A 15029-nucleotide genomic window follows, 5' to 3' on the forward strand; every position below is an offset into this window, starting at 1 on the left:
GTGGTAACGAGAAAAGCCCAGAAATTTCCAAGGAAATACAAGAGACGTGTCCAGAGCCTGGCTTCTAGGAAAAGCAGGAAAAAACAATTTGATCATGGTTACTGGGACTGCCATATCTAACACTAGCTTGAAAGAAGCCTGGGGCTTAGAGACTGCTGGATTTTATGGAGCAGGTCACAAATGTTAGCAGCCTTCAGCCCAGCAGAGAGCTCCTTAGAGAGCAGTGACTGAGGAGGAGAGCAGTGCAGGCTCCCTGCCTGCATCAGGGCCAGGCACGACAGAGGACATCGGGGGCACCTCTTGGGGGTAAGCCAACTTCTTCCTGCCCCAGTCTCTCCTCCGAGGGCCGGGTAAATCCCACAGAGTACTGCTGGGCTGCACACGCAGCACACCCCAAGCCAGAGCACGGTGCTTCCAGAGGGATAGTGCAGGACCAGCTGGTGTGGCCAACACAGGTGCGCTGCTAGGAGCCCTTGGTTATGCTCGCACTGCCAGGGATAACTTGTCTTAAATACCACGTGCAGGGTTGGATGGAAGGGAACCTGCCCAACGTTTTGTTTTCCTTTTGCCAAACAGTCATAGCTGTGAAATCTAAACAAACATTTACGATGATGACTTACATCTATTACGACCTTCAGAGGGGCATCTGATCCGTGCTTAGCAAAAAAGCCCGTAAGAAACATGAAATAGGATAAAAGCAGCTCTAAAGCTTTCCAGGGCTTAGCAAGCAGCAAAAATAATCAGGGCTAATTCTTTTTTTCCTGTCAGACAGTGTATGTACACAAGTACAGGGGTCCCAACGGGTAAGACAGCACACACAGGAGTTTCTGACTTTTGCAGCACGTTATCAAAGCTGAACTGTGCTTGGGAGGGGAGGTTCAGCACTGCTCACAAATTCACTGCTGCTTTTAAAATCCACAGATGAGCCCTTCACAGAAGGCTCAAAACAGGGTTAGTGATCATAGAAGGTTTTAAGTCATATAAAACCAGCCCACAAAATTATTGTTGTACAGCATGTCACAGCAAAACCCCTTTGTTAATGTTTTCGTTCATGTTCTTTTTTTTTTTTTTTTTTTTTTAAAAAAAAAAGCTACTTCATAGAAATACCGCGAAGTGCCTACACTCAGCACGTCAAATAGCACCAAGGACGGCTCCTTTACCACCAGCAGTCCCCAGGCTGCCTGTCAAGAAGATGAACACCAAAGCTGTAAGGATCTCACACCCAAACACAAGGGGCTGATTCCAGGTGGCTGTCCAAGAGCAGATCCTGCTCCACAGCCCTGGTCCCATCAACGCCTCAACCCGAAGCACGGCTCTGCCCAGGCTGTGTACAACTCGTCTCTTTAAAGGATTAAATCCACCTGGAGAGATGCTGAGGCAATGACACCCTTTGGCAGACACCTGTACTTCAGCATTCAGAGGCTGGGGAGCTCCAAGGCCACTCCACGAGCAAGGCACCAGACAGAGGGAGCCCAGCCAGCTGCTTCCGTACTTCCAAAGGTTTTGCTCAGCACAAAATACCCATTTTTCTAATTCCTAATTAAAGGAATGAACTTTAAAGGAATGAACTGAAGCCAAATTAGCTAGGTCACTGCTTGCCTGTAGGTAAGTCCCTAAACACAGCACTACTTCAGATTAAACCAACAAGGTGGAAGGGAACAAAGGAGGGAAGGGGCAGCTTTCTGCTTAATGACTAACCCTAAATCCTTCAAAACACAACAACATCCACTGAGAAGTCTCCTGTTTCGTGACCCACGATGAGTCCTGTTCCAGGCTGCTCTGCAGCATAAAACTGCCACGAGCAAAGCAGCGCCAACACAAACCACCTCCGTGCCCAGGCACCGCGAGCCCACCAGCCCCTTATAAAAGCCAGGGAGCCGCTCCCCGCTCACTGCCTGGCAGCTGCCTGAAGTCACCGTCCTGCCTAGGGCAAAGAACACGGTGCTGAGCCACCACTCACACTTACTGCGCTTATAAAGTTTCCTAACAGGGCAAGAGGTAGGCTCCACACCCCATAATTACTTACTTTACTTCAGGTCAGTCCCACTCATGAAGTAAGCACCGTTAATAAAGAAATAGTCAATAAAATGCTCTCTCCTGATTTCTTAAATTACAATAAGTGATACTTGTGTGTTCCTTTCCTCTCAGATTTCCGTCGCAATGTAAGGGAACACCTGGGGGTCCCACCGCCTCGGGGTGCCATCCCACAGCCCTGCTCCCGCTGGAGGGAGGTGCCTTGCACCCTACACACGTCCCTCTTGTTACAGCCAGCACAAACCAGCAGGGGTGGCAGACTCCTGAAGAGTGATGCATGCAATACACTCTGCATCTCTTCTTGTAAACTGATTATTCAACTCAGTTTCACTGTTTCTAACAAGCGCCTCCCCCCACCCACGAGCTCTTACAGATTTTCTTCCCTTCCCATTCAATAATTACTTCCCTTTTCCAACAGTGTTCAAATAGGCAGCAAGAATGAGATTTTCCCTGAATATTGTGAAATATTCAGTGAAGAGCCAGCCCCTATACATGTCCAATTATTAAATCCTTCGCTGTGAAGGAGAATTTGATAAAAAGGCAGGCGCACACCTGTATCACTACCCATTTCTCAGAGCTAAGCACATCCTTCTGACTTCCCACCTCCAGGGACTTAGAGCACATCTTCCTTGGCATCGCAGCTCATCTGTGCTGTGTGGAGGAAGCGCCAGCAGGTCACCTGCTCCCCCTACCTGGGTCTTTCTGCTGACCATCAGTTCTTTTGATTTACCTGCTAGTCACACAGCCTGGGCACTTCCTGAAATCCTGGCTCCTGGAAGTGTGCCATCATACGAGATACTCTCAGGGAATATTACTACAAGTTTCTTGTTATCAGAGAGAAATAACTTCCACATCTAATTTAATGGTCAACAACCAACAAAGTCCTCCTTCCCCCAAAACACAGACAATGTTATGGATTATTTTCTTTTTAAACTGATTTACAGATGCACAGAAATCTAAAGCTCAATCCAACATTCATTTTAGGAAGTCTAATTCATGATTTTTTATTGCTCTTAGATGACAACGCTTGTATAAAACCAATTTTGTCACGGGACTATGAAGACTGAACGGTAGCAGGAATTTGGCAGTACCACCGTTCAGAGACAAGGCACTTCAAACCCAGACAGAATGAGCGTGGTGTGCAGAAGACCCGAGCCGTGGGTATTTTGTTTGTTTTAACCACGGCGAAGCTTCCAGTTCTAAACAATAGAACAATGGCTCCAGCATGCAGGAGAGCTCTTGGTTTGCGTTAATGTTGCAGCAGCACATCCTGAGCACATAAACAATCACATCTTGTCCTGCACATGAACCGAGCCACTTAGTTAAAGAAAGGAGCCTGCTTTTTCTTCATTTTTCCCTCCTTTCTGTCTCAGCACACTGGGCTGATGAAGTAAAACCTCGGAAAAACATTTGTTACATGTGCTGTTCTGCCTTATACAGGGGGCCCTTAGCTCATTTTCCACGTGAAGGTGTCATCCCCAGACTCAGTCTGTGTCACTACGCTGCGTGACTGACAGCCACGGGCTGCCTGAACAGCTTCGATGCCAATTTTCAGTGTTATGGGAGCTCCTGGAAAGCTTACAGATGGGGCTTTAATCCCACTTTAAGAAGAGTTTGCACATATCTGATATTTTTCTGACTTTCAGGCATTAGGGGCTGTAAGCAGCGCTTGTCCACTAAGCCCCCCAGCTGGCAGCCCTCCTCCCACGTAGCAGCAGCAGCCAGCTAAACCTCTCCGAGCCCGTCAGGTCTCTCCTTCCACCCCTGCCCTCACGCATCAGGCTGCCCTGTTTAGAAGAGCACACTGTTTACCTCTCCAGAATAATCAGCACATATCTCAAAGCTGACTTACCTACATACACAGGCAAGCTGTGGCTGTCACATTACACACCCACGAGGAACATTCATTTTTTCCAGTTGTGTTCCCATCCCTGCTATCAAAGGCTTGTATTTGCACCCAGTACCGTAAGGGAGGCCAAGGGCTCTGAGGCCTCAAAACTGCAGGGAGATTGAACCACCAAAATTCAAGAGCCTGGGCCACATTTCATGATCCACCTGTGCTGAAAGAAGGAAAGGGGGGGGGGGAGACAACCCCAGGAAACAGAGACACAGGGCTTTATTTGAAAGCCTATTTTAAAAAGGGTTTAAAATAACTTTTATTATCAAAAATGTATTTCATTACGCATGATAATGACAACTAAAACTGGAATCATAGAGACTCATTATTATTACATGGGTCATTTGTTACCCAAACACACTGCTGCAATAAATGGCATTTTAAGCTACCACACGGCACTGTTTAACAGGGCTCTGAATAAACTTTGGAGAAAACATCTGAATGGCAGCGCTGTAAGCGCCAACGTTCTCTGCAGAATTTAACCTTCTGTCTCCTGAAGACCACAACAGAACTTCAAGGCATTTTCTTGTTCACATTTCTTTTCTAAAATGCCAAAATCTTGTCCTTTCTTTTTACTGATGGGGCAGTATAAAACATCAGGCAACACGGCAACAGTTCCTCCCCTGGGCAGTGCTTATTGCACATCTCCTTCCAGGAGGAGTATGAAACATCCCCTAAGTTAATATAAACAATGTGGTAGGTTTTGTATTTAAAAGTAAAAATACGATGGAACAAGGTTTTCTGATGCTGTGACTGTGCTACTAAACAGGGTCACAAGCGATGATTAGTTCTCCTCATAAATGGAAATCATCAGACTTTGAGAGCGGCTTCAACTGTTCTTGAACAAGTATCTTCAAATGCTATTTGTATGCTTACACATCTTATTTATATAAATGGATATTTATGCATAAGTATGCATTTATAAATACTTTATAAATATGCATAGTATAGACAAAATTATTATTATAAGTACTAGTCTGCAGAAAACCCCACAGAAATTAAAACCGTATTTCAGCTGATGTGCCCCTTCTAGAGAACCTGCCCTTGGCACGGTATTTTAAGTTTACACCCTAACAATCAATTGAAATGGTCAGAACTAAACATGACTTCACAAAAAAGATAACTCCTTCCAGAAAATAAAAGACAGAGCACACATCTTAAAGGTAAGTGTGCCCCTGCAAGTAGCTCTTCCTGAATCCCTCTTTTTGAAGGGGCTCAATAAGCACACATCAGCACCACAGAGCAAATGATCACCTCAGCTAGAGTTAGTGCATCCTCCAGGAGCATTTCACTTGGGCTTGCAATCCCCAGTGCTGCAGAATGCCCTGAGTTTGGCCTACTTTGCAACTGCTTTGCTTCCTCGATGCATGTAGGCAGCACCTTCTGCCTTCCTGTTTCTGTAGATTTGAATCTCTTCTCCTGGACTAAGATATTCAGGAAGTTTTACTTGAACTGACAAATAGCTCTAAAGTGATGAAGATGACAATTACCAGCCAATAAACAACTCTATTTCAGGGAACCATGATGGAAAACGATGGAAATCATCCTGCTCACTTCATATAAACTGCCAAGAGGGCAACACAATGACAGCAGCCTTCTGATTCCACACCCAGGCCATGACCGGCAACGTGTCAATCAGTACACTCTGCACTCATTGCCCACTTGGTACTTTTAATGGAAGAAAACCCTTGCAGAAGCCTACAAGTTTTAACCTCTTAGGTTATGTGTCTGGAAAGAACCACCACACATTAAAACACTGTTTATGGCATATGATTTTGACAGGTTCTCACACATTATTTCAAAACGCTTATCAGCTTGTACTGGCTTGAGTCATGTCCAAGTTTTTGTTTTTTTGTTTTTTGTTTTTTTGTAAAGAAAAAAAGCTTTCCTGTCAGTCTTTTCTCCCAAAACAAAGTTCAGCTAAGACTGAATATCCAATAAAATTGATATAACAATCTCATGAACTAAAATAACCCGCTACTAGTGCTAAGTGGTGGGTCATCTCCGTACTCCTTTCTTTGTTTTCTTTTTCTTTTCTGTATACACCATACACTGCAAATACTAACGTACATTACAGAAGATATCACAACCTGTAAGAGAAACTGGATGGCAGAAGTTCTACAAGGCAGTAGATAACATCAATTAATTAAAAAAAAAATTGAAATGCAGAAGGTCTGTTCGACTGAAAGGGAAATCAAAGAGATTCACCCAATTAGCGAGGAATAAAGCCCTACAGTAAAGTGTTTATCTAGTTGTGAAAATATTCATATCCTGAGAGGACACATCCCCAATTAGCCAGATTTATTGAACTGAATTAATTTGAGATAGCAAGTCAGACAATTTCAGAAGATAAACTTGGATTAATTATACTTATGCCACCGTGTTGTTTCTAACAAAAAGAGATAATCACAGCTTTTAAAGTTTCAGGGATAAAGGAAGAAACTATTGTTTAAGCAACTGGGATCCATAAAACTTCGTGAGCACGGTACAAAGCCTCCTGTGCTCGAGCAGTGACTGCTACGCGCAGCCTGGGCAGGAGAGGCAAACCCTTTCTCACCGAGATGCTCAGGAGCTGAACACACAGCTCTCTCTGCTCAGCCAGATCTCAAATGCTGGGGGGAAGGAGCTCCCAAGGACACCAAAGGCCTGTTACAAAGCTCACTGCCTTCCTCCCCAACTGCAAGGCACGTTTCCTGAACATCTCTTTTTGCAGTATACACACACAGAGTGTATATTCCGCACAATGTGTGCACAAACACAGTGCTCAGCAATTCTGTAAAACCAAACAGCCAAAACCACCCTGCCCTGCCCTCCCCCTGCCACCCAGCACAGGGCTGTGAGATCGGGGTCGGGGCACGTAACAGAAGCGACTTCATTTAACCGACTGCTGGAAAGGGCTCAGAAACCGCTCGCTCCCACAGCACATGTAACTGCACAGAGCAGGATATAAAATAGATGCAGTGGGAAAACGGTGTCCAAATTGGTCGGTCCTAATCTGCTAAAGCCATGCTGCTAATCTAGAAGTCAGTTAATACAGGGAAATTAAAAACACTTATCATAGATACTGAAATGGAGAAGGTCGATAAGATATTATAGACTAATTTGATGGTGCTTCTTTGCTACATTAATATAGTTAAGTGAAATTGTGCTCAACGCAGCACAGATTTAGTCAAGATGTACCACAGTGGGCAGCAGGGCTAAGAAAACAGCAGCAACAACCCGCTGTCAAGAGTCACAGAAAGAAACAACGAGCTGTGGCGGCTTTGCAGCCTGTGCTGCCTTCCCTGTCCTCTCTTGCCTTTGGGTGAGTGCTGCAGGACCCCGCCATATTCAAGGCCTTTCAGGTTTTTGTATTTTTGTTAAAAACTGTCCAGGAGGACAGAGGGGATTAAGGCCTGTTCAACGTTTTTAATTTGGATCTCGGCATCATGACAGATACCGTGGCTGTTTCACCCGAGCCCTCCAGAGGACACGGTGGTGTCAGAGGACTTTATTCGATCCAGCAGGGCAACGCTGCACAACGGGCAATTGTTCTGGGATAATGTCTCTGAGGTAGTGGTAAGATTCCTGCAAATGATATTTGATAAAACTTAATTAAAGTTCGGAGAGGGTGACTTCACCGAGATGTTCATGCAGCCAGGCGCCATACTAACTCTAATTTAGAGTCTGAAGACAAAACTGGCAAACTTGCCAATTTGTATTAGCAAGGACCACGAGCTGACCAAAGAGATTTGCTGGAAGAGAAACCCCCGGTACTTGCTGACTGTACTGCGTGCTATTCTAATGACTTTACAGAAACAAAAATAAATACAGCTTGCAGGAGAAATAATATCTACATTGGCAGTGACATGCTTATTCATGCTCTGAGTTTGTGCATTTTTCTTTTTATCTTTCCACTTCCCATCTTGCTTGTGCCCTAACGTTCACAATTTCATTTTTTTTTTCCTGAATTAAGTTTAATCGTGCTTTTTATCTGGAATATAATTTACCTGGCACAGGATTTGCCAGAAGTTACAAAAACTGCTAAACTACGTATTAATGTTTCTTAAGAGTTCCATGGAAGGAGATAAAGGAACTTAAGCCTATCACAGAACAATCTGTCTTTTTAACGAGGATGGGATAGGGATAATTTACGCTACGCTACACAGATAACAAGAGTTTATTCTGGATACTACTAAATCAAAGCACATGACTTCATGCAATCTGTACATTTCAAGTTGAATGGATACTTGACACAACCGATAGGATCACTTATAACAAAATGCAATCCTAAGAGAAGAGGCTTTGCTACATCCTCAGTAGCATCTATTACTGAAGCCAGTGATTGTTAAGTCAAGTGGTAAAAATGCACATGAATTTTCAAGTTTGTCATTAGCGTAGACCTGTGTTTTACTGGTGTCTCTTCCGTCATTGGAAGCAGCCTTCATTTGCTAGTAAGAAACCGAAAGCTACCTGTATTGTCCAAGCAGAAATGGTAATAATAGGTGTTATTCGTCCTGTAACACAAAAAGATATCACAGATTCTTGTAGAGCCACAACCTTTCTTAGCTAGGCCAGTCCAGCACGTACTTCAGAAACGAGAGCGGATCAGGCTGGTCAACTTGTCGCACCGACGCTCACCGCCTGTGACTTTTACCTTCCAGGAACTGAGTCACAGAGCACCGCGGTCAAGCTCTCTGAGAAATGGATGAAAGCGACAGAATACACACGTTTTTCTTAATGGTTTACTTTCAGGTCAATGAAAGTCACCACTTCCCCGACCTAACTAGAGAGGATCAGGAGAGCATCTTTCAAGCTCCTGCCACAGCTTAGCATAACAGTTGCACTCCTCTCATTGCAACACGTCAGGACAAAGCTCCAGCCTGCCCAACTCCAAGCTTGTTGCCTGTGTTCTTGGTCAGAACCACAGTGCTTTCAGCAGGACAGAGCAGTTCAGTCAGAGGATTTGGTACCACCTTCCCGAAATGTTGTTGTTAAGCCATTAACCACCGCAATAAGCCCGATGGTCTCTTTACACCAGAGTGCAATCTTAATTCAGTGTCCAACACACATTAGCAATGGCAAATTGTGTGTGTTCAGCACCCATTCAAGGTAAACACAGAGCGTTTCTCAATGCTCTATGGACATAAACACCAGTTTCCAAAACGCTGGCTCCTACATATTAAACTTGCATTAGGTTTTTCTATTTTTAGCGCTGTGGAGATGTTTACAGCCTATTGACCAATACGATTTGGTTAGGAAGGGAATATTGGTCGCGGCTTCATTTCTAATCTGCCTGCCTCCCTCTCCTTTGAGCTTTCTGAACAGATTCATTATTTTCTTCCTCCTCTCGAGTTTCTATTCAGGCAGTCTAAAGGGATACGGCTTTATCACACGGCTGCCTTTGGTGTAAAAGATTCATAAACATATTACCATATTCAGTCAGAGCAACGGCACAGGAAAAAAAAAAAAAGGAACAAAGCGGAGAGCAGAGGGGAAGGAAGCAGACAAGAGTCCCGCTGCCCTTGGAGGCTGAGCAGAGGCAGCAGCAGGGTGCTGGGGTATGGGAGTGGGGAGCTCAGCTCCGCTGCGCACCCAGGGGAAGTGGCTGGATGCTCGGCGCAGGAGACCTCACACCGCTGGAAGTGGAGAAGCACCAACCCAACACACCGCGCTGATTCTCAAAGAGCAAGGCGGTGGGAAGTTGGCTGGATGTTGTTTTCTCTTCATCACTCGTGTAGTCGCGTCCGTGGAGTAATTTAAGCAGCATGAACTCCGGGCTGTAAATGAAGCATGCGGTGCTCTCGACAGGCAGAAGCTCTGCACGCACCACACACCCTGAGAAATGCCCCTCCTGCCAGATCAGCCAGACAACCCTAAGCTAATTACAACTTCCACGGAGTCAGTTAATACCCCATACTGTTACACATTGAGGAAACATTCTCCAGACACTCTTCCTAGAGAAACAGACTGATAAATACGCTCACTTTCTGTAGGCAGTTACTCAACGCATCTGAGAAACATAAATCACACCACAGCTCCTTCACAAACCCACGGTGCCAACAGCTCCTCACGCAAATCCCACTCTTTTCTTCAACTATTGCTCCTTGCTCAGCCAGGAGCCCATCACACCTTGACTTCAGTTTCTTTTTTTAGAAGATTTTTTTTTTTAAACTATTTTCCAAAGCTGAGAAAAGTACTTGCTATTGGCATTAAATTTATACAGAAATATACTTTAAAAGTTAGGTCCTGCAGGCTTAAATTAGCATTGCTTATAATAAGCAAGGTTTGAAAGAGAAGTAGGTAGTAAACTAAAGCCAAGAATACCTGATGTTCAAGCTACTCAGAGGGTACTGGATGCCTTATATTCCACGTCAGCTAGCAGGGAAGCCTGCAGATTTGCAAACAATCATGAAATGCTCTGGGAACCTGTAATGAGTTGTAATGACTTGCACAGGCCCAAACCTTTCACGCAACAGAACACAAACACAAGGAGCAACCCCACTCCTGGGGAAAAAAAAAAAAAAAAACAAACCACAGCAACAAAAATACACTACACATGGAAAAAAAAAAAAACACACAACAAAAGAGCAAATGACGAGTCCCTTAGTGACTTGACCTACTCTCCAAATTTAGACTTTAAAAGCCTGTCAGTACATATGATGCTGGGACTACCCAGGCAACACTGCATCATTTTAGCTTCATGGAAAGGCTGAAGCGCTTAATTACTTGTCCCCTTTGCTCTGTAGGCTTTTTACTTGCTTTTGGTTATCTTTCTTGTTCATTTACTGTTCTAACATGGGTGTTATAAAAACAAAGGTCAGTACAGAATTAAATACGCCAGGTGTTATGTTCCTCCAAGTAATTAAAAGCTATTTAGACAACAGCCATACAGCCTGAAAGCAAGAAGATACCTTAAAAATTATTGAAAATGCTTGTTAAACCTTTCTGCCAGCTGAAAGCTGAAGATTTCTCAAAGTAAAAAAAAAAAAAGCTGTATGTTCAAATGGTTTCAGATTTGCTTAGTTCATTGTGGGTCCACCACAATGCACAACACCCATGTAGCAACTCTTAAGCACATTTAAAGCTGATTAAAATAGACCAGTAAAACAGCTATTTCTGAATCATTTAGCTGTTTACCTGAAAAGCAGTTTCACTCCTCTTCCTGTGAGGTAGGTCATGTTTAGTTACTGGTTTTGACTTCACAGTACAGGTTTTAAAAGATTTGTGCACAATGCCACGCATGAATTTTTATTTAGCACGCAGGGCTGGGGCTGCGGGTCAGAGTGTAAATAAATTAAGAGCTTTATGATGTGGAGTAATACAAATTTTATAGCACTTTACCTCTGTTTCTTGAAATCTCTAGATGGTTTCTGGGTCAAACGAAGTGAACAGATAAGAGGAAAAGGTCTCACCATGTTTACAACACATTATGATATTTGATTATCTAATGTACTGGGGTTGAAAGTCTTATGTCAGAACCGATTTGAAGTTTTCTTGCAGTTTTACCATTATTTGTAGGGAAAGGAAAGGAATCTTCCTAGAAATACCTCCTGGGAAGAGCTTTGCTCCAGGAAGTCAGTAATTTCATTATACATAGCAAAAACGCTGCAGGCACTACGTAAATTTTAACCCAACCAGAGAAATTCTGTTACAGGCCGGATTGCTGAGCCCCAGCTCTCTCGCTGTCAGACAACATCTGACAGTGCAGCTAACAGAGGATCTCGTGCCTTCAGCAGACACCCTGCCACAGAGCGGCTGCGTGAGGAGCTGTATGAGCACACACAGTGCTGCTGACAGACTTGGCAGCCTGCCGGCATCCCTTAGAGTGAGCAAACCTAGCCCAGTCAAAACATTTTCAGAGGAGAATTATCAGAGCTGGAGTATTATGTCTTTCTGATCACCTTCTTAATAGTTCTCACAGGGATACTGGAAGTTAGAAGTTAGAGCTGGCAGCTCTCTGCAATGACCCCACTGGAACATTTTGGGAAGTACTTCTGACCTGCAGAAAGGCCAACCCTGGGAAAACTCCACCAGACGCAAGAGAAGTTCCAGTGGGAAGTTATTTCTCAAAGCTTGCCCTGAGATAGTCGTGCCAGATATACTCAATGAGCTGTTCCACAGGAATTTGTCTTTCCCCCTCCCCTCAAAGTGCACAGGGTGTGGAATTGGAGCCTGAGATGAAACGACCAAAACCTCATCACTGCATTGTTTCTTTGTGCCAGTCACAGGTTCCAAGGATTAAGACACATTCTATTTATTTCCCTTTTTGTCAGCGTTGCCCCCTGAACCTGCTCAGCATAAATTCAGAAGATGAAAAATTTGTGATCTCCTGCCCACAGATCAAGTGTCACAACTGCTTTCACTGTTGAAACATTCAAGGACTCCTGTTCGGCCAAAATTAAACAAAGCGTGGCTTTGACAACCAGAGACACTTGATCCATGCTCAGATTTAGATGCCACATGGCTCCTGCAGCCACCTCAGATGAAATTTCATTCTCAATCTGATACCGCAGGCATCTGACACCTTGCAAATAGTGATTCTGCTACCTGCAAATTCAAACCTAGACTCTTCTGCCCTCACTTTATCTCAGCCCTGGCATGGATGGCATCCACCGGTGATGATGGTACCCACCTTGGCAGGGGGAGGCTGAATCGGTCACTATGCTGGGTGAAGCAGGAAGGCCTGGAACTTCTCAGCGTTAAGCTTGGGGAAGACACTGCAGGGCCTGTTTTGTTCCCTCCTGGCACACAGGAGGATGCCGCACACAAGGACTTTGCTTCAAATCACAACTTACTAGTTAAGTGTAAATTCTCTTTAGCAATTTGAAGAGAATCTCCCTTTGTCCAAGCGTGGTGTTTCTTATGGGTCATTCCCAGTCTCTCAAAAGATGCCTTACCAAGTGTGCAGATAGGCTTTAATTGCGTAGCTGTAGCTTTACAAGGAAGCAGCAGCAGCAATACAATGCAGAGCCATGAGCTTTGTAAGCCACATAACGAGCTCTGACACTCAGGCAGCCTTCCCCTACCTGGAAGAAACTCTCCTCTCCCATGTCCGCGCCTTCAGTTATTAGAAGTGCAAAGACATATCAGAGGGATCGTATATCTTAAAAACAAATAAACCCAAACCTGGAGGAATACATACAACACAGGACAATACTGAAAGTTTAAGTGGGAGTCAGGCAAAATAACATCTACCTTAAAACCTACCATTGTGCTGTCCTGCAGACACTGCATGAGGTAGGAACAATTTTAGTTGTGCTCTAAAACATACTTTTCATCTTTTTTAGCTACTCTTTTTAATGCTTGCAGCAGCAATTAAGAGAACAATTCTTTTTATTATATGGATACAACAGAACATAATTTAACGTCTTTTTTCTCCCTCCGTGACACTCAGAGAACAAAGACTGGAAGGATGCTACATTACATTTCAACAGCAGCTCCGGCTAACTGGAACAGCAGCAGTTATAAGCAACCTACAAGAACTAACCCAGGTAGTCTGAAGGCTTTGTACTAAGGCAAATGTCACTGTTTCAAACAAGATGCACTTAGCCAGTCATTTCCCGAATTCTTTTTCTATTATTTCACATGCTGAAAAAAATATTTCCCTGAGGAGTTTGTTCTCTCCTTTTTCAGGGATTTCTCTGCAGTGACTTCATACCCGTCTACTAGCTGAAGTACTGATATCACAATCCATTGCCAGGATAATCAGTTCAGATGCACAAAGTAACATGACATCACTGCAGAAACCAAGGGGGAAGAAATGTCCCATCAAAGATGAATCACTTGTTTAGTCATATATATATATATATATATATACACACACACACGTGTCTTCAGCAACAGGCACAGGGGAGAAAAATAACCGGCAGACTTCCTTCTCAGTTAAGATTACTCATTGAGGAAGTAAGAGTTGGGTTCTAGGTACTCCTCAGCTTCAGACGTGTTCAAACGCAACTTTGGGGAACGAGCCCCCCAAGCACCACGCTGCTAGCTAAGGTGATGGCATTCCTCTCCCTTTCCTGAGGAACCAAACCCACAGCACCCTGAGGCCCATGGAGAGGTTACCCAAGGGAGCGGGGCAGTAGCTCGGCAGGGAGGACATGCCCTGGGAGAACATGCACACTGTGCTCACATCACAGATGTGCTGGGAAGAAATATGCTGCTATTGAAAGAGGGCAGCTTGAACGAGACATCAGGAAGCACACAAGGTGCCCAGCAGACTCCTTTCCTTGTATCGGCAGCAGCTTGCTCGAGCTGCAGAACTTCCATGAAACATTTGAGTCTGATTTTTATCCTATACCTGTAACACTGTATTTTGGACCATTTTTTCAGTACTTTACTAATCAGGAGTGCTTGAGCCACATATCTCTCCAATTAAAAAAGCATCGTGCTGTAATGCTTCCCACCGTGAGCAGAACGGAGTGTACCAAACCCCACATCCATCACTACCTGATATTGACAGGAAGAGCTTGAAAATAGGGATTGTATGCGAGCCAGAGCGCTTAAACGGACTGCAGGCAGAACCTGATCTCCATACGCTGTTTTACCTCTCCAGTAAATGCATAACACAAGTAATGCCATCCAATTACCTCTCAAATCATGGTAGGCTCGAATTGACTTATACACCTAAATAATTCACCACCGAAGCATGGTGATTGCACTCCAGTTTGAAGTAAGCACCAAGGGTCTGTCTCTGTTGAGATTCCTCTGCATGCATCTCCTGACTCGAGACCCCCAGGCTGTTAGTTGAAAAAAAATCAACTGTTAAGACTGCACAGTCTGTGCTGTTTTAAAACACTGTTTATTTTTTTTCCACCAAATATATTCATGAATTATTTTCATCAGTTAGTCAAAGAACAGCATATACCTGCACAAAACAGCTTACGTCCTTTCCAACACTCTCCTGGGCAATCCTGCTTTATGTGCCAGGTATTAGAAAAGGTAATAGACAGATTCAGAAAACAAGATTTCTGAATCAACTTCAGCATTAGTTCTCAGATTACGGATATTAACACAGGTGCCTAAAATTTGGCAAGAAAACAAAAAAAAGAACCTGAGCTAAAGAGTTACCTGCAATAGCCAGCCTTGTATGCAGCAAAACACTTCTAAAAAGCAA

At 44.0% G+C, this 15029-nt stretch overlaps 1 protein-coding gene across 8 annotated transcripts in view; it reads right to left on the reverse strand.

Annotated features, from left to right (window-relative positions):
• The window catches only part of TMCC3 (transmembrane and coiled-coil domain family 3), a 131392-nt gene that overhangs the window by 12410 nt on the left and 103953 nt on the right, over positions 1–15029 (reverse strand). Inside the window, exon 1 of one of the 8 annotated variants that reach the window (XM_068668484.1) lies at positions 3887–4023. The exons of the other annotated variants lie outside the window; for them this stretch is intronic. The gene's annotated coding sequence lies outside the window, so the exon portion shown is untranslated. Of the gene's footprint in view, positions 1–3886; positions 4024–15029 lie in introns of those variants that run through there. 8 annotated transcript variants of the gene reach the window in all.

The sequence above is a fragment of the Anas acuta genome, chromosome 1, assembly GCF_963932015.1.
Source record: "Anas acuta chromosome 1, bAnaAcu1.1, whole genome shotgun sequence".
Taxonomy (NCBI): domain Eukaryota; kingdom Metazoa; phylum Chordata; class Aves; order Anseriformes; family Anatidae; genus Anas; species Anas acuta.